At 39.3% G+C, this 16,099-nt stretch overlaps 1 protein-coding gene across 1 annotated transcript in view; it reads right to left on the bottom strand.

Moving 5' to 3' along the window:
- Window positions 1-15,746, bottom strand: part of MXRA5 (matrix remodeling associated 5) — a 65,689-nt gene extending 49,943 nt beyond the window's left edge. The window contains exon 1 of the mRNA XM_073616385.1: window positions 15,238-15,746. The gene's annotated coding sequence lies outside the window, so the exon portion shown is untranslated. The remainder of the gene's footprint in view (window positions 1-15,237) is intronic.
- Window positions 15,747-16,099: the final 353 nt, after the last annotated feature.

Raw genomic sequence — 16,099 nt, 5'->3', positions numbered from 1 at the left:
GTGCCACTCTGCATTCCTGCGCTTCCTGTTTATTTTATCAGGGGCCCCGAGTCAGAGGTGTAAGACAGGCCTTCCCCATCGTATCAGGCTCTTCCACCGGGTACGTGACATCAAAGGTCCTCTCTACTCCTTTGTTTGCACCTCAAAAAGATAGAGGCAGGCTATCTTTGGACAGCGACGCTGTCAATCTGGAAAGAGGGCAGCATTAGATGTACTAGCAGATTTAAGTGGACCTGACTAATAAATGAAAGTCGAACTTCAGCTAACACTTTCAAATAGTTACAGCAACTGTTTTTTCCCCTTTTGGGATAAAGGTTTTACCTGAAAGAAAAAAAGCTGACCATTGTAAGCACTCTTGTCAGTGTTAAATAGTTTCTCGCAACCAATTGACTGCCACTTTTGCTGGACAGCTTGGTCTGTTAAAGGAAGTTGAAAGGCCAGGAAAAAAAAGAAAAAAGAAAACAAATGCAGTCACCGCATCTGAGAATTGGTAAACTGCAAATATAAACATTTCGTTTTTGGATTTAGATACAGTTTATTACACCACATTCTTTATTTTAAAGCACCTTACAACCTGCTGATTACACAAATTTATCATGAGCTATGGAGCTAATTAAGGCCTGCTGGCTTCTAGGAGAGTTAAATTAAACATCCTGTGCATGAGGCCTTAGGGTTTGCCTAAGACCTAAAAATGTTTCTGTGGGTTCCTCCATGGCAAATTGTTTGAGAAAGAGTGATCTAAATAATTATAAAAAGGTGACATTAGGTGGAATCCATTTAGTGTAAACCTACAATTCCCTATAAATAGGGATGATTGAGTTGAATTAAGTTGTAATTTACTAAGAACTGGTCAGATTTGTCTCTTTTTATAGATAAGTTCTTCAATTCTTTAAATTTGCATATAAAAAATTACTTTGGAGGATTATGTTCTTCTACACAGATCAGGCAAATAGGTATGTGCATATTAAGGAGAACTGAAGAATCACATTTTCTACTATAGTATAGGATTTACCAGGTCTGCCAAATTCCCACTACAATCAATCTCATCACTTACGAATTAGCTTTTCTATATGTGTGTTTGTCTTGTCCATAACTCCCTGTTAAACTAATAATTGCCACATTTACATAGTTTCCAGGACCAGTGCTACCACAAGGCAAACTAGGCAGCCGCCTAGGGCTCACTGCTTCCTAGGGGGCCTGGCCACTGGTGTTTCTACTCTCTTCTCTCTGCAGCAAGCAACTAAGTCTCTGCATCAGCAGGCAGCAGCCGTTTCATTCGCACATTGTGTCAGCAGCGGAGGAGAACTGTGTCTGTGTCCGACTCTGAATGAATGGAAGCAAGCAAACATTCACTGATAGGTGCTGGTAGGCTGCATTGATGGGTGCTGGTAAGCTGCATTAATGGGCGCTTCTAGGCTGCATTTGATGGGCCCTGGTGAGGCTGCATTAGATGGGTGCTGGTGAGGCTGCATTGATGGGCTTTAGTAGGCTGCATTGATAGGTGCTGGGGAGGCTGCATTTGATGGGCGCTGGTGGGCTGCATTTGATGGGCGCTTCATTAAAAAGGTGGGGTATACATGGGCATTGCAAAGGGGGTGGAGCCAGGGGTGGAGCCAATGGGGGGGCGGCAAAATTTAGGTTTTGCCTAGGGTGTCAAAATCCTTGCACCAGCCCTAATAGTTTCAAGTAAAGATCGAGCCTAAACCTTTTTTTTTCTATCTTTGATTGGTGTGGGGAAGGGTTACAACACCTGCCAGTATTGCAAGTATGTCCGTGTCTCCATTGGAGAGATGTTTAATTTACTTCCTGTCCCTTAGACATGGCAGAAAAACAAGTAGAAACATCTAAAAAGTGAGAAGCCCATCACTGACAGTTATCACTGGAATGCGTGTCCCCATTAGAAGAGATCCCAATTACTTTGGAGGAAAATATCCCCTTACTCTCTCTACTGATAACAATGGTCTACTTTAGAGTTTTCCTTTAAGTTTTATTTTTTTAGTAATCTGTGCCAACTGCTACCCGGTTTTTCATCTGGATATAGTTAAGGGGGAGGGGAAGTCCAATGAGGACTACATTAGTGCAAATATACAGCCATCTTGAAATGCTTTGAAAGTATCATCCATAAAAAAGATACTTTGTATGGCCGCGGAATAATCAGATCTCTAAGATTTTGCCCTACACACATACAGCCAGCTTTAGACATGCTCCAATAAAGATCAAAGGTAATGCCTTAAATGTAGAAAATGGCACACTTATGCTATCTAATTGAACATCCACATAAATACTAGCAAGGGCATTAACTGACCCTACATGCTCCATTCACTAGTAAGCCCTTAACAAAATGCATAAATCAATGAACAATGCAACAAAGCACTTCTATAACTTAAGACTGTATATCTTGCATGTACAATATGCATATACTGTATATATATATATATATATATATATATATATATATATATATATATATATATATATATATATATATACATAGTGGCAGAGTGTTGCCCTGCCAGGGTCTAGAGAGAGGTTATGACCTAGGATTCCCAACCAGACGGGTGTCATGCACAGGAAAATGGCTTATCAATTTCCTCAGCATTTCGTAAAGTCCATTTTGGTACCTGAAGCTTGAAGATTTCAAAGTGATCTGGGGGGAGGGGGATCTCCAATCTTGGGTCCAGGTTTTTCAGAACCACCAGCACATTAATTGGTCAGGTGAGTGCTGGGCTATGACCACCCCGCCAGACAGAAGGTTGTTGCCTGGGAGTCAGGAGAGCTCCACCTAGGAGAGAGGTGGGAGCCAGTGCAGCAGGGCTAGCTGTGTGCATAGAGTTGCGTAGGAAGATGGTCTGTGGGAGACAGACAAAGGCCTAAAGGGTAATGCCATAGCAGGAGTGCTGCATGTATAAGCCTGGAGGCTGAATGTTCATTTGTTTTGATGGAAGATAAATGCTGAAAACCCAGTAAGAGAAAACTCATGTGTTGTATTTTCTGTAACTCTTTCTTTTAATAAAAGTGGGCTAGAAAAATAAGAAATGAGAGTCCTTAAAGCTCTACATTTGATGCAAGTTCTCAAGATATATATAGTCAGGCTTTTTTTCAGCTGGAAATTGGTGGAACTCAGTTCCACCACCTTTGGCTCAGGCCCTCTGCTCCTTGCTCATCACTATCACTAGTAAACACAGAAGTCTGGCTTCTGTGTTTACAAATAACAGCTTGTCTCCCAATGGCTCCCATAGATCTGATCTGCTGAGCTTGTCGCCCAATGGCTCCCATAGATCTGATCTCCTGAGCAGCTCCCTCTGAGTGCAGAATGGGGACAAGGGAGATGCAGGTGTCCGGGGTGCAGTGCGGATGCCAACACCCCCACTGGATTATCTCCCTGCAAGTGAGAGTGGCAGAGCCACCTACAGTGGGTGAGGAGGTGCTAGAGCTGACTGGGTGCTTCAGTTTAATACCGCAACAAAAGTAAGACAAGTGAGAGATGGTGGAGCTTTTAAGGAGGGGGGAGAGAAGATGGGCGCAGTGGAGGGGAATGGTTGTATGCGGAGGTCAGACCTGAAAGTGTAATGTGGAGGGGGGATGCAAACGTAAGCAGCTGGGGAAGAAGGCTGAACTCTGCACTCTGTGTGTAGCACACCCCTAAACTCTGCACTCTGTATGCAGCACACCCCTGAACTCTGCACTATGTATGTAGTGCACCCCTGAACTCTGCACTATGTACGTAGCGCACCCCTGAGCTCTGTACATAGCACACCCCTGAACTCTGCACTATGTATGTAATGCACCCCTGAACTCTGAACTATGTACGTAGCACACCCCTGAACTCTGTACATAGCACACCCCTAAACTCTGCACTATGTACGTAATGCACCCCTGAACTCTGCAATGTGTACGTAGTGCACACCTGAACTATGTACATAGAGCACCCCTGAACTGTTAACTATGTACCTAACGCACCCCTGAACTCTTCACTATGTACATAATGCACTCCTGAGCTGTTCACTATGTACGTAGCACACTTCTGAACTCTTCACTATGTACATAGTGCACTCCTGAACGCTTCACTATGTATGTAGCGCATCCCTGAACTCTACAGTAACACCCCCCCAAACTCTACACTTTGTACGTAATGCACTCCTGGTATTTAACGCCCCTTTAAGACCCTCCCACTGTTAGTGAAATTTGTCCACATTCACTATTTGATGCGGTTTGGAGGGTGTAAGTGGGGGTTTTAAGGGGGTCGTGCTTGAGTTCCTGCACCTATGCACCTAAAAAAGCCCTGTATACTATATATATATATATATATATATATATATATATATATATATATATTTACCATTCAATGCCTCCATAATAACTGTATTCTGCTTTACATTATAGCAGCAGGTTTCTAGGATAACATGAAATGTTTTCCAGATGTACAATATATAAACATTACAATGAGTGAGGAGGATTAGGTAAATGGAATCTCGACATAAAAAACATGCAAGCATTACACTTGGGTTGTAGTCACATGAAAGAAAATACAGTGACACCTTGTTACATAATCTTGTCAGAAGTCTGTTTCCTTCTAAGGTTTTGCACCTTTTCATTTGCCAAATTAGTATTCCAGCTTTGAAGATCCCCATATTCCATTTCCCACAACTGCTTTGACCAATCATCAGCAGAGGCACATGCAGCTTTTTAATAAGCATGATCATACTGTTAAAAGTGAAGAATGTTCAAGCTTCTCATAAACTGTCTGCCAGATGGTGTACAGAAAGCTACTGTTTTCAGCATCACTGCATTGTACAGTTGGTACACACTGTAAGAAGAGCATATGTTGTGGAAAGTACTGCTTACTTGTCATCATCACCCTTCTCTTTTTTCAAAACATCCTTTTTATTTGCAGTTTTTTTTATAGTTTTTTTTTTATCATTTCAGGGGCAGTTAAATATACTATGGAATGGGAAGTACAGTAACCTAGAACAAACAAAAATAATCTGAAAGCAATTCAGAGCATTTAGAACAATGTAAAATTATTTCTATGTGAAACTGTACTAAATAATGTACATATTAAGATTGCTTATGAAAAGTACACATTTTATAAAGAGTCATATATTACTGTTAATATGGAAGACTTCATAGTGTTTTTGCTCTCTCCCGTTCACAGTTTCCAAAATCAAGCTTCTTAGTCACTGTCCCTTAAAGTGGAGCTCCACCCAAAAGGGGAAGTTTCGCTTTAAGCACTCCTTCCCCCTCATATGCCACACTTTGGCATGTATTTTTTTTTTTTTGGGGGGGGGGGGGGAGCGGGTACCTAGTTTTGACAGGTACCCGTTCCCACCTCCGGTCAGACCGCTTAGGCGATTCAACCTTTAGTTCTCCTCTCCCCCTGCCTCCCTGCAGTCTTCTTGGACATGTCACAGGTCCCAGAAGTTTGCCCGACCACTAAGGAGTCGCAGTGCACACCCAGCTGTGAAGCTGCAAACCGGGGAGAGGATCGAGGGGAGGGAGAGAATCAAGGGTTTGGGCATGCAAAATCACCAGATCCTGGGACAGGTGAGTGTGTTTATTAAAAGTCAGCAGCTAAACTGTTTGTAGCTGCTGACTTTTAATAAACGCAAAAAGACTGGAACTAGTTAACCATCTAATGGATAAAGGGAATGGTGTTTATTTATATTGAACATTTATAGTTACAAGAAAAAATAAATAAAAATCTTACTTCATCCATAACACTTTCCTGCCTAAGCCTTTTTCTGACATTTGTTGTTAAAAAACTAATTTTTTGCCAGAAAATTACTTAGAACCCCCAAACATTAAATATATATTTTTACCAGAGACCCTAGAAAATAAAATGGCGATCGATGCAATATTTTATGTCACACGGTATTTGCGCAGCGGTCTTTTAAACAAATTTTTTTGGGAAAAACACTTTCATGAATTAAAAAAAAAAAAAACAGTAAAGTTATTCCAATTTTTTTGTATAATGTGAAAGATGATGTTATGCCAAGTAAATAAATACCGAACATGTCATGCTTTGAAATTGCTCACACAAACTACGAATGGCAACAAACTACGGTACTTAAGAACCTCCATAGGCGACGCTTTAAAATTTTCTACAGGTTACCAGTTTAGAGTTACAGAGGAGATCTTTTGCTAGAATTATTGCTATTGTTCTAACGATCGCAGGCAATACCTCATATGTGTGGTTTGAACAAAGTATACATTTGTGGGCGCGACTTACATATGCTTTTGCCTCTGCACGTGAGCATGGAGAATTTAAAAAAAAAAAATCTTATTTTTTTATTTTTACACTGTCTGTTAAAAAAAAAAATTCTGATAATTTTTATTGCTGTTACGAGGAATGTAAACATCCCTTGTGACAGTAATAGGCGGTGACAGGTACCCTTTATGGAGGGTTCTAGATCTATAAGACCCCAAATCCCACCTTTGCACCTAAAAGTATTCAAATCGACAAAATCAGCGTTTTGTAATACTAAGCATTTTTTAAAATTGGCGCCATTGGCAGCTGAGTAAACCGGAAGTGATGTCATGACCAATCTTTGCTAATCAAACCAACCAGCCGAGTCACAGGTCTGTGTGTTCATTCAGAAAAGGAGCCCCGACCTGTCCCCGCCCCCTCTCTCCCCTGATTGGCTAACTGACTTTGATTGATAGCCGTGGGAGCCAATGGCGCTGCTGATGTGTCTCCACCAATCAGGTGGAGAGTCCTGGATGGCTAAGACATTCGTGGACATCGCTGAAGAGAGATGGGGCTCAGCTAAGTAATTAGGGGGTGCTGGAGAGGCTGCTACATATAGTTTTTTTTTTTTATCCTAATGCATAGAATGCATTAAGGTAAAAAAACCTTCTGCCTTTACAACTCCCTTAAAGTGATTGTAAAGTAAAAATATTATCAAAAAGAAATAACAAACGTGTCACACTTACTTTCTCTATGTAATGGTTTTGTATAGAGCAGCCCTGATCCTCCTCTTCTCGGGTCCCCGGCAGGGGCTCCTGGCTCCTCCACCTTGATCAGTGCCCCCAGTAGCAAGCCACTCTGCGTCCATAAGACACAAAGAGCCTGACTCAACCCTGCCCCCCACTCCCGCCTCACTGATTGACAGCAGTGGGAGCCAATGGCCCTGCTGCTGCATCTAAGCCAATCAGGAGGGAGATGCAATAAATGATTAAATAAGATTCATATAAACTGCACGCCCAAATATATACAAGCAAACATATAGTCACAGTGAAGTAATAAACATTCCATTCCAAAAATTCCATCAAAGGTGATGTGAATGGTGTCACTAAATATGAAAAACCAAAACGTATAGAAAAATATTGTATTATGATAGTCCATAAAATAAAGTCCTAATAAAATCCAGTTAAAGAGAAGTAATCATCATCCAAGATTGAAGACAAAGTAATGTCCTTTCCACCAATATATAGATGTACAGCACATTCACCAGGCTCTATTGACCCCTATTACAGGGAGTCAAAAACTGCAATGGGGTATTTCCTGGAAATTCACAGGCTGATCACCACACATCCGAATGCAGATTGCTGCTAGCATCCACCCAGATATCCTAATAAGAAGATCCTCTAGAGATGTATAACACGGCACTCTAGCACCCTAGTATAGCTCAGCATGTGTTTACAGATGAGGGGAGAGAGAAGAGAGCTATCATGGTGTAGTATTACTTTTACTTTATTTAATTTATTTACTTTTATTTTAAAACCAACAGTAATGCACTTACATTTAAGTAGACAAAATCCAGCATTAAAACATTAGGAATGCCGGTTTGCATTCCACATGATGTATGATGGAGGTTCCCCCAATGCGTTTCGTCAGCAAATGTCTGACGTCAACAAGGTTGAAAATCAGGAGGGAGAGACCCAAGAGAGCACCGGATCTCTTGCACATCGTTGGATCAAGATCGGAGGTAGGTAAATATTAGGGGGGCTGAGGGGGGAGCTGCACACTGAAGGTTTTTTACCTTCATGCATAGAATGCATAAAGGTAAAAAACTTTGCCTTTACTGCCACTTTAATAGAGATTCTAAGCTCCAATTAAAAAAAGAAAAAGATTCTAAGCCCGTTCATATTGCTTTCAAAATGAAAAAAAAAATACTGAAGTTGCACTGTAATGTATTTTTTTTTGTTTATAATTCATAATTACTTCTGTAATTAATAATATATGATGATGAGACATGTAGCAAAGAATGAAGCTGGAAAGCAGATTCAATTAATTGTGAAAAGATGTCTTCAAGCTCTTTATGGGAGGATCACAGAACAGATCCAACAGGCCTATATATGTCAGGAATAAATTACGGATAATATATTTTCTCACATAATAAAATTTTACATGTCAAATATATACAAATGCATTACTAGTCCGAAGAGAAAACAACTTCTATGACCTGTGGTCAAACTGGAAGGGGTTTCATGAATTTCCACAGTAACTGATCTATTTTTTTTCAAGAAGATGATAACTGACCTCAGGTTATTAAAACAAAAAAGATGACAGTCTACCCCTTACAACCCTGCCCTGAAATTTCCTCATCTGCAGGGTTAATAAATTTAAGACATACTTATACAACAAAGACAAATATAATTAAAAAAATATAAGCCTTGGGGAAGTTTAACTAAAAAAGATTTAAATAGCAGACAAGAACATCCTAAATAATGGCAGTCAATGCCAGGCAGATGCTGTAAAGGCCAAAACAATCCTGAATGGTACTAAAAGGGAAATAGAATCAAGAAAAAGATGAAAAATTTCTACCACTGTATAAGTTCCTTGCCAGACCACATCAAGAAAACACACATGGAATGGAACTAACATAAAGGACTTCAGTGATCGTCAAAGGCTATATGCACATTGTTATATGCACAAATATGCATATTTGTTAGTGTCCTGGATGTCAATGAGCTGTTGAACTGCTATTTGTGTAAAGTAATGCACTGCACAGATATATGTTCACATGTACTACTTTATACAAATAATGATGCAAAGCTGAATACAGCAGCCTTCACCCATTCATGTCAATTGGCAGCAGTACACAGCTCTAGGACAGAAACACACAGACACAGAAGTAAGCAGTGTCTTTGCGCTGCATGGGCAAATGTGCCCATGTACATGTAGCCAAACTTACCATGTTAATATGAAAAAACAAGTGAAAGGCCTTAGTATATTTATGTATAAATATTTATGTATGAATGTGAGTTAGGGACCTTAGGGACTGATGTGAATGTACAATATATATGTAAAGTGCTGTGTAAATGGATGGCGCTACATAAGTACCTGTAATAAATAAATAAATAAAATGCAACATGTTTTTTTCTGATACAGCCTGATTGAAATACCGTAACTTCTGGTCACTAAAAGCCTTCTGAAATATGTTAAAAAAATTCAAAGTCAATCACTTGTTAATTGTTCATCAAAAAATTAATAGTAGCAATATATATACATACAGTATCTCACAAAAATGAGTACATACAGTACCTCACATTTGTGTAATTATATTTTTTCATGTGACAACACTGAAGAAAATACACTTTGCTACAATGTAAAGTAGTGAGTGTACAGCTTGTATAACAGTGTAAATGTGCTGTCCCCTCAAAATAATGCAAAACAGAGCCATTAATGTCTAAACCTCTGGCAACAAAAGTGAGTACACCCGTAAGTGAAAATGTCCAAATTGGGCCCAATTAGCCATTTTCCCTCCCGATGTCATGTGACTCGCTAGTGTTACAAGGTCTCAGCTGTGAATGGGGTGCATGTGTCTTAAATTTGGGGCTATCACTCTCACTCTCTCATACTGGTCACTGGAAGTTCAACATGGCACCTCATGGCAAATAACTCTGAGAATCTGAAGGATCTGAGGATCTGAAAATAAGAATTGTTGCTCTACATAACGATGGCCTAGGCTATAAGAAGATTGCCAAGACCCTGAAACTGAGCTGCAGCACGTTAGCCAAGACCATACAGCAGTTTAACAGGACAGGTTCCACTCAGAACAAACCCGGCCATGGTTGACCAAAGAAGGTTTAACAGGACAGGTTCCACTCAGAACAAACCCGGCCATGGTTGACCAAAGAAGTTGAGTTCTCAGCATCATATCCAGAGGTTGTCTTTGGGAAATAGACATATGAGTGCTGCCCGCATCTCTACAGAGGTTGAAGGGGTGGATGGTCAGCCTATCAGTGCTCAGACCATACTCCGCTCACTGCATTAAATTGGTCTGCATGGCTGTCGTCCCAAAAGGAAGCCTCTTCTAAAGATGATGCACAAGAAAGCCTGCAGTTTGCTAAAGACAAGCAGACTAAGGATATGGATTACTGGAACCATGTTCTGTGGTCTGATGAGACCAAGATAAACATATTTGGTTCAGATGTTGTCAAGCGTGTGTGGTGGCAACCAGGTGATGAGTACAAAGACAAATGTGTCTTGCCTACAGTCAAGTATGCTGGTGGGAGTGTCATGGTCTGGGGCTGCATGACTGCTGTCGGCACTGGGGAGCTACAGTTTATTGAGGGAACCATAAATGCCAACATGTACTGTGACATACGGAAGCAGAGCGTGATACCCTCCCTTCGGAGACTGGGCCGCAGAGCAGTATTCCAACATGATAACGACCCCAAACACACCTCCAGGACGACCACTGCCTTGCTAAAGAAGCTGAGGGCAAAGGTGATGGACTGGCCAAGCATTTCTCCAGACCTAAACCCTATTGAGCATCTGTGGGGCATCCTCAAATGGAAGGTGGAGGAGCACAAGTTCTCTAACATCCACCAGCTCCATGATGTCGTCATGGAGGAGGGGAAGAGGACTTCAGTGGCAATTTGTGAAGCTCTGGTGGTCTTCATTCCCAAGAGGGTTAAGGCAGTGCTGGAAAATAATGGTGGCCACAGAAAATAATGACACTTTGGACCCAATTTGGACATTTTCACTTAGGGGTGTACTAACTTTTGTTGCCAGCGGTTTAGACATTAATGGCTGTGTGTTGAGTTATTTTGGGGGGACAGCAAATTTACACTGTTATACAAGCTGTAAACTCACTACTTTACATTGTAGCAAAGTGTCATTTCTTCAGTATTGTCACATGAAAAGATAAAATAAAATATTTACAAAAATGTGAGGGGTTACTCACTTTTGTGAGATACTGTACATGGATAACACCAAAAAAATCACACCAACTGTAGACAAGACTATATAGTAAAGGGTTCTTATATGTGTTGGCATTAGTCAATATATCGTAGTTAAGGCTCTTCACTGCTGCTCTCCCTATATGGTATGAGGTTTCTCCCATTCAGAATCTCGATCACCAATAAGGGCACGCCGCACCTCTGTTCCCATGCCTTACTATAAAATGTAAGCAACTCTTTCTTACTCTGTAAATTCCATGGCTTATGTAACCAGGCATGGGAGTGGCTATTTGAGGAGTAAAAGAACCTTACGCATCAGCCAGCATCTTAGAAAGAGAAGCTTAGTGGGAAGAAGATTTTTGTGGTCTCCTTCCCCTAGTGAAGCACGGTCCTAAGCCAACTGGATAGCACTAATATTGGGAAAGGTTTATCAGCCTGTGTGCTATAAGACACTAGGTGATATTATAAATGGAACATTAAAAAAAAAAAAGCTATTTATGATAGGAATGGTTTGATGACAGTGGCTCCAATCTGGTTTAACCAATGTGTGTGGATGTTTTTTTTTTTTTTTTTTGAAACCTCTCTCATCTCTAATAATAACAACAAACACATAACACATTTAGCATCCAAAAAGGTTTGTGAACTAATAAACCCACATTTCCTTGGCCTATCAAAACCTTGCTTTGAACAATGCCAGGTTTCACCAGGTCTCTTGTTGACCTGCTATGCAACACTTACAGTGCATGCAGTAGTAAAATAATTCAACAGCCTTGAACACTCGGGATTCCCTTTAACTTTGTTACATATGCTGATAAATTCCCTAGTCCAACTACCAAAGAACTTCTTCTAATTTAAACCTAAAGAAACATTGAAAAAAAAAAAGTGATACCACTTAATTAAATCATCTATTCAATAACAGGTGGTCCCTGGGTTACAAACATCTGACTTACAAACGACTCCTACTTACAAATGGAGGGAGACAACAGGAAGTGAGAGGAAATCTACCCCTAGGAAGAGAAATTCACTTCTGTCATCATGGGAAAAAGGTGTCTCCTCTGAAGCTGTATCACCAATCCATGTTTTTCCACAACAACCCAAATTTTTCAAAACCCAATTGTCACAGAGACAGAAAGTGAGCTGAAATCTTCTGAACAGGGGCACAGGCAGCAAAGCAAATGTTACAGGTGTTAACTCTTCCCTATGCTATCCAAAGAACTCAAAAATTATTATTTTTGGTTGGAGCTACACTTAAAAAATGTACCTGTTCAGACTTACAAACAAATTCAACTTATGAACAAACCTACAGTACACACCCTATATCGTTTGTACTTAAGACTGGTTGCACTTGAAATCATACTCAAGCAGGTCCTCAACTAAGTTCAGAGGGAAGTTGTACACCAACAACTGTAGTGGGTCAACAGAGAAAGGTATCAGATATAAACAGGACAATTTGGTGTTATTATTTAAAGTATAAATATATTTAAATCACATTTCCTTGTGATACTATGATGATTTGTAGCATCCTTATAGAAAACTGACCCCCGCAAGGAGTCAAAGATATTACAATAGGCCAGAGTAACTGTTTTTGGTGCATATCACATCTGGAATATGTTCTTCTGCATTAAGTCTGCAGTCCTCTACTATTAGACTATACCCTAGCATCAGATGAACATGCAATGTTTTTATGATGCTTTAGGGTTATTACTATAGTAACATAATAGTCCCATCTCAGAAACTGACAGATATGACAGTGCAAAGCTTGTCAATTGTACATATCCTATGTTTAATACAATAGCAAAAATGATCATCAAGCCATACATGAGGTGACCAGGCATGCCTCGATTGTGGGAATGATCCTGATGATACTGCAGTCTTGAGGTTCTAGCATCCACCTCTAGAAACTGGCATTATTCCATGGAACATTTAACTGCACGGACTATTTATATGTACAGAAACACTGCTAAGAATTTGAATAACAATTATGTTGACTACGTTTTACCTTCCACTCTACAATGACAATATTCGATAATATGAAGAAAAAAAAAGATTTGTGGTACATAATATATTTAATAGCCAACCAGGTGCCAAAATGTTACCTTTAGGTCATTATAGTTCTGAAGACATCGAAATGCATTGAATGACATTAAAATATATCTGGAAGCATCTTTGGTGCAGTTGGCAATAGGATCAGTATAAATATATGCACATCACTTAGTGCTTGCTAGAAGTATTAGGTCATGCTTTGCACAATAGTTCTCTGAAAGCATCATGAACCCAACACATGGTAACTACACGGGGGGATCAAAGTGTCAATATTAACCAATATTGGAAACTGTTTAGTTTATGTCTTATCTGAGAAGGAATTTTAGCAGTTCCTAGATGGTGTCTACAAAGGGTCTAATATATTTAGTGTTATATAAATGAAAATGAGTCTTCATATTTCTGTTGGGCACCCAAATTTAAAACCATGCAAATATTAAGAAGCTAATTCTTTCTAATAAAAAAAAAAATATAATTTTGTAATTTTGGTTGTTGAGCCTCCACACCAGGAGATATCATCATTCCTTAAACGTATACACATGCTTCCTATAAAAATGGGTTTCCTGGTCTTAGCTGAAAGACACTGATGAATATACCGATTGCAGGTTACTTTGGCTTGACTTCACAGCTCAGGCTTTGCAGGTCTAGTGATTAAAAGCAGAAGTCCGTTCACCTTGCACATGGGTACCGTCATCTTCCTCCCTCTGCTGACACATCAAGGAGGCGTTTGATTTAATACAGTAGGAGGCGGAATTATTTGGCAAGAGTTTCCTGAACGTTTTCCAACTAAAGAGAATACAGCAGCACATTGATATGCTGATGACTTAACCAGCTACATAAGCAGCAGAAGAAGTTTTTTCCTCCTACTATCCCATTTTACTGTCCAATTTCTCTGTCTGGATAGAGTCAGCATGTAGACTGTGGACACACCTGCCCCCTGCCTGCCATCTCACTCACTGACACATGATTCCCATTAGCAAACTTTGCTACTTAACTGGGCTCTAATGAACTTTATTAACCCTTCCCTGCTCTTCACTAACACTTTCCTTAAACAAAGAGAAACAGAAAAATTTAAATGTTTTGTGCAATTGTCATTCAACAGATTATACAGAATATTTCTTCCTAAATGAAAGGTTTTATCTTCCTATAGCAAAAAAGTAATTTATGGCACATAACAATTCAAATAGCAGTATGAAGCAGTAAATATTAGATAGTAGGTATTCAGAAAGAGGCTCTAAGGAGCTTTATGGTAGCAAACTAATTGGCGCTGATTTCTGATTGATGGGTTACTGTACAGTAGTGATAGGTGTATTGTTAGAAAGATAGTCATATCACCAAAGCTACCAATACTGCAAATGTTCCATACTACTAATAATAACATCCTCTACATGCAATTATAATATGTATCACATGAAGACCTATTACTGTAACACAATATAATATATTGTACAATATCAACTATATGATATATTAGTAAGATAGTGGTACTAAAGCTACCGCTCTCTATTCCTATAAAAAAAAAAACCCTCTAGAATTGAATTTATTACAATACGTATCACATGCAGACCTATTACTGTAACATAAAACAATATAACGTACAATAACAAAGGTATGATATATTGATAAGATAGTAATATTACTAAACTACTATTACTGCAGGTGTTCTATACTAACAAATAATAAAAACACACTAGAATCACATTAAATTGCAATAAAATAATAAATAAAAAAAAAATATAACAATGTATAATAACATAATATAATGGTATATAATGCAACAATAGACAGTGAATTTAGCATGATGCATTAATGTACCTGTTACACAGAAATACTTTTCTTTATTAAATGCAATCTTTAATTACATTTTTTTGAATGAATGAATGAAGATAGTTTTAAATCTTATGAACCACGAAAACCTCAATCGTCTACAGTATTTACAGCTCAGCTCATTATTATATCCAAATATAGTAAATAACTGTAATACCTGTACAAAATTGCTAAGTCTAACCCATTCAGTGTGCAAGTAATGGAAAACAAATACGTTTGGAAATAAAAATCACAAATTACCTGTATGATGGTAATATTATCACACACGCCTGTCACAGTCCATCTTCTATGTAACAAAATCAGTGAGTTAATAAAAGTTAGTGAGTAATTTTTATTATCTCCTTTGCTGATAGAGTTTTAGTCCTGCAGGTTTTGTATGGTATGCTGTCACTGCATCCACATGGAAACGCTGTATAGAAATCATAAGTGCAAACACAACCCCAAATCCATTGAAGTTAGTTGTGCAAAATGAATCCACAATGTAAAGCATAGGTATCCTCAGCTAGCAGTGTAGTTGGGCATATTAATAAGAGAATGTGTAAAGTTTAAAGCAGAATTTCATTTCCCAATCACATAGCATCCACTTAGTACAATCTGAGCAGTGATCCAAAATAGTAGTGAATAAGCAATGCTGGAAGCATGAACCTTAAAGTAAGGTCGGATGCCTGCTCCCTCCTTCTTTTGTTGGGAGGGAGGAGGGCGCAGCTCAGGCTCTGCTGGTGGGAGGCTCTGCTCCTGGAAAGGACCTGATGCAAACACAAGGGACTTCTGTGGATGCTGGAAGGAGCTATGAACTTTTTTATTTATGAACTGATCTTATAGACAGATCAGACTGACAGACAGAGAGAAATTCCCTAAGGCACGACGACAATCCCAACAAACCTAAAGCAGTAAACCTAAGCAAGAGTAAGCAAACAGCTGCATTAGTCCATGCTGGTCTGCAGACAGAGCCATCAGCAAATACTCCTAATATTAATATATTGGATTGAAGTAGTGCCAACAGTTTGTGAAATATTTTACAATATAAAGGGAGACAGTACAGTTACAATAAAACACAAGACGGTTAGAAGGGCTCTGCTCATAGGAGCTTACAATCTAACAG

Source organism: Aquarana catesbeiana, linkage group LG02 (assembly GCF_042186555.1).
Source record: "Aquarana catesbeiana isolate 2022-GZ linkage group LG02, ASM4218655v1, whole genome shotgun sequence".
NCBI lineage: Eukaryota > Metazoa > Chordata > Amphibia > Anura > Ranidae > Aquarana > Aquarana catesbeiana.
Note: the sequence above shows the minus strand (reverse complement) of the source record. Positions and strands in the feature narration are given on the sequence as shown.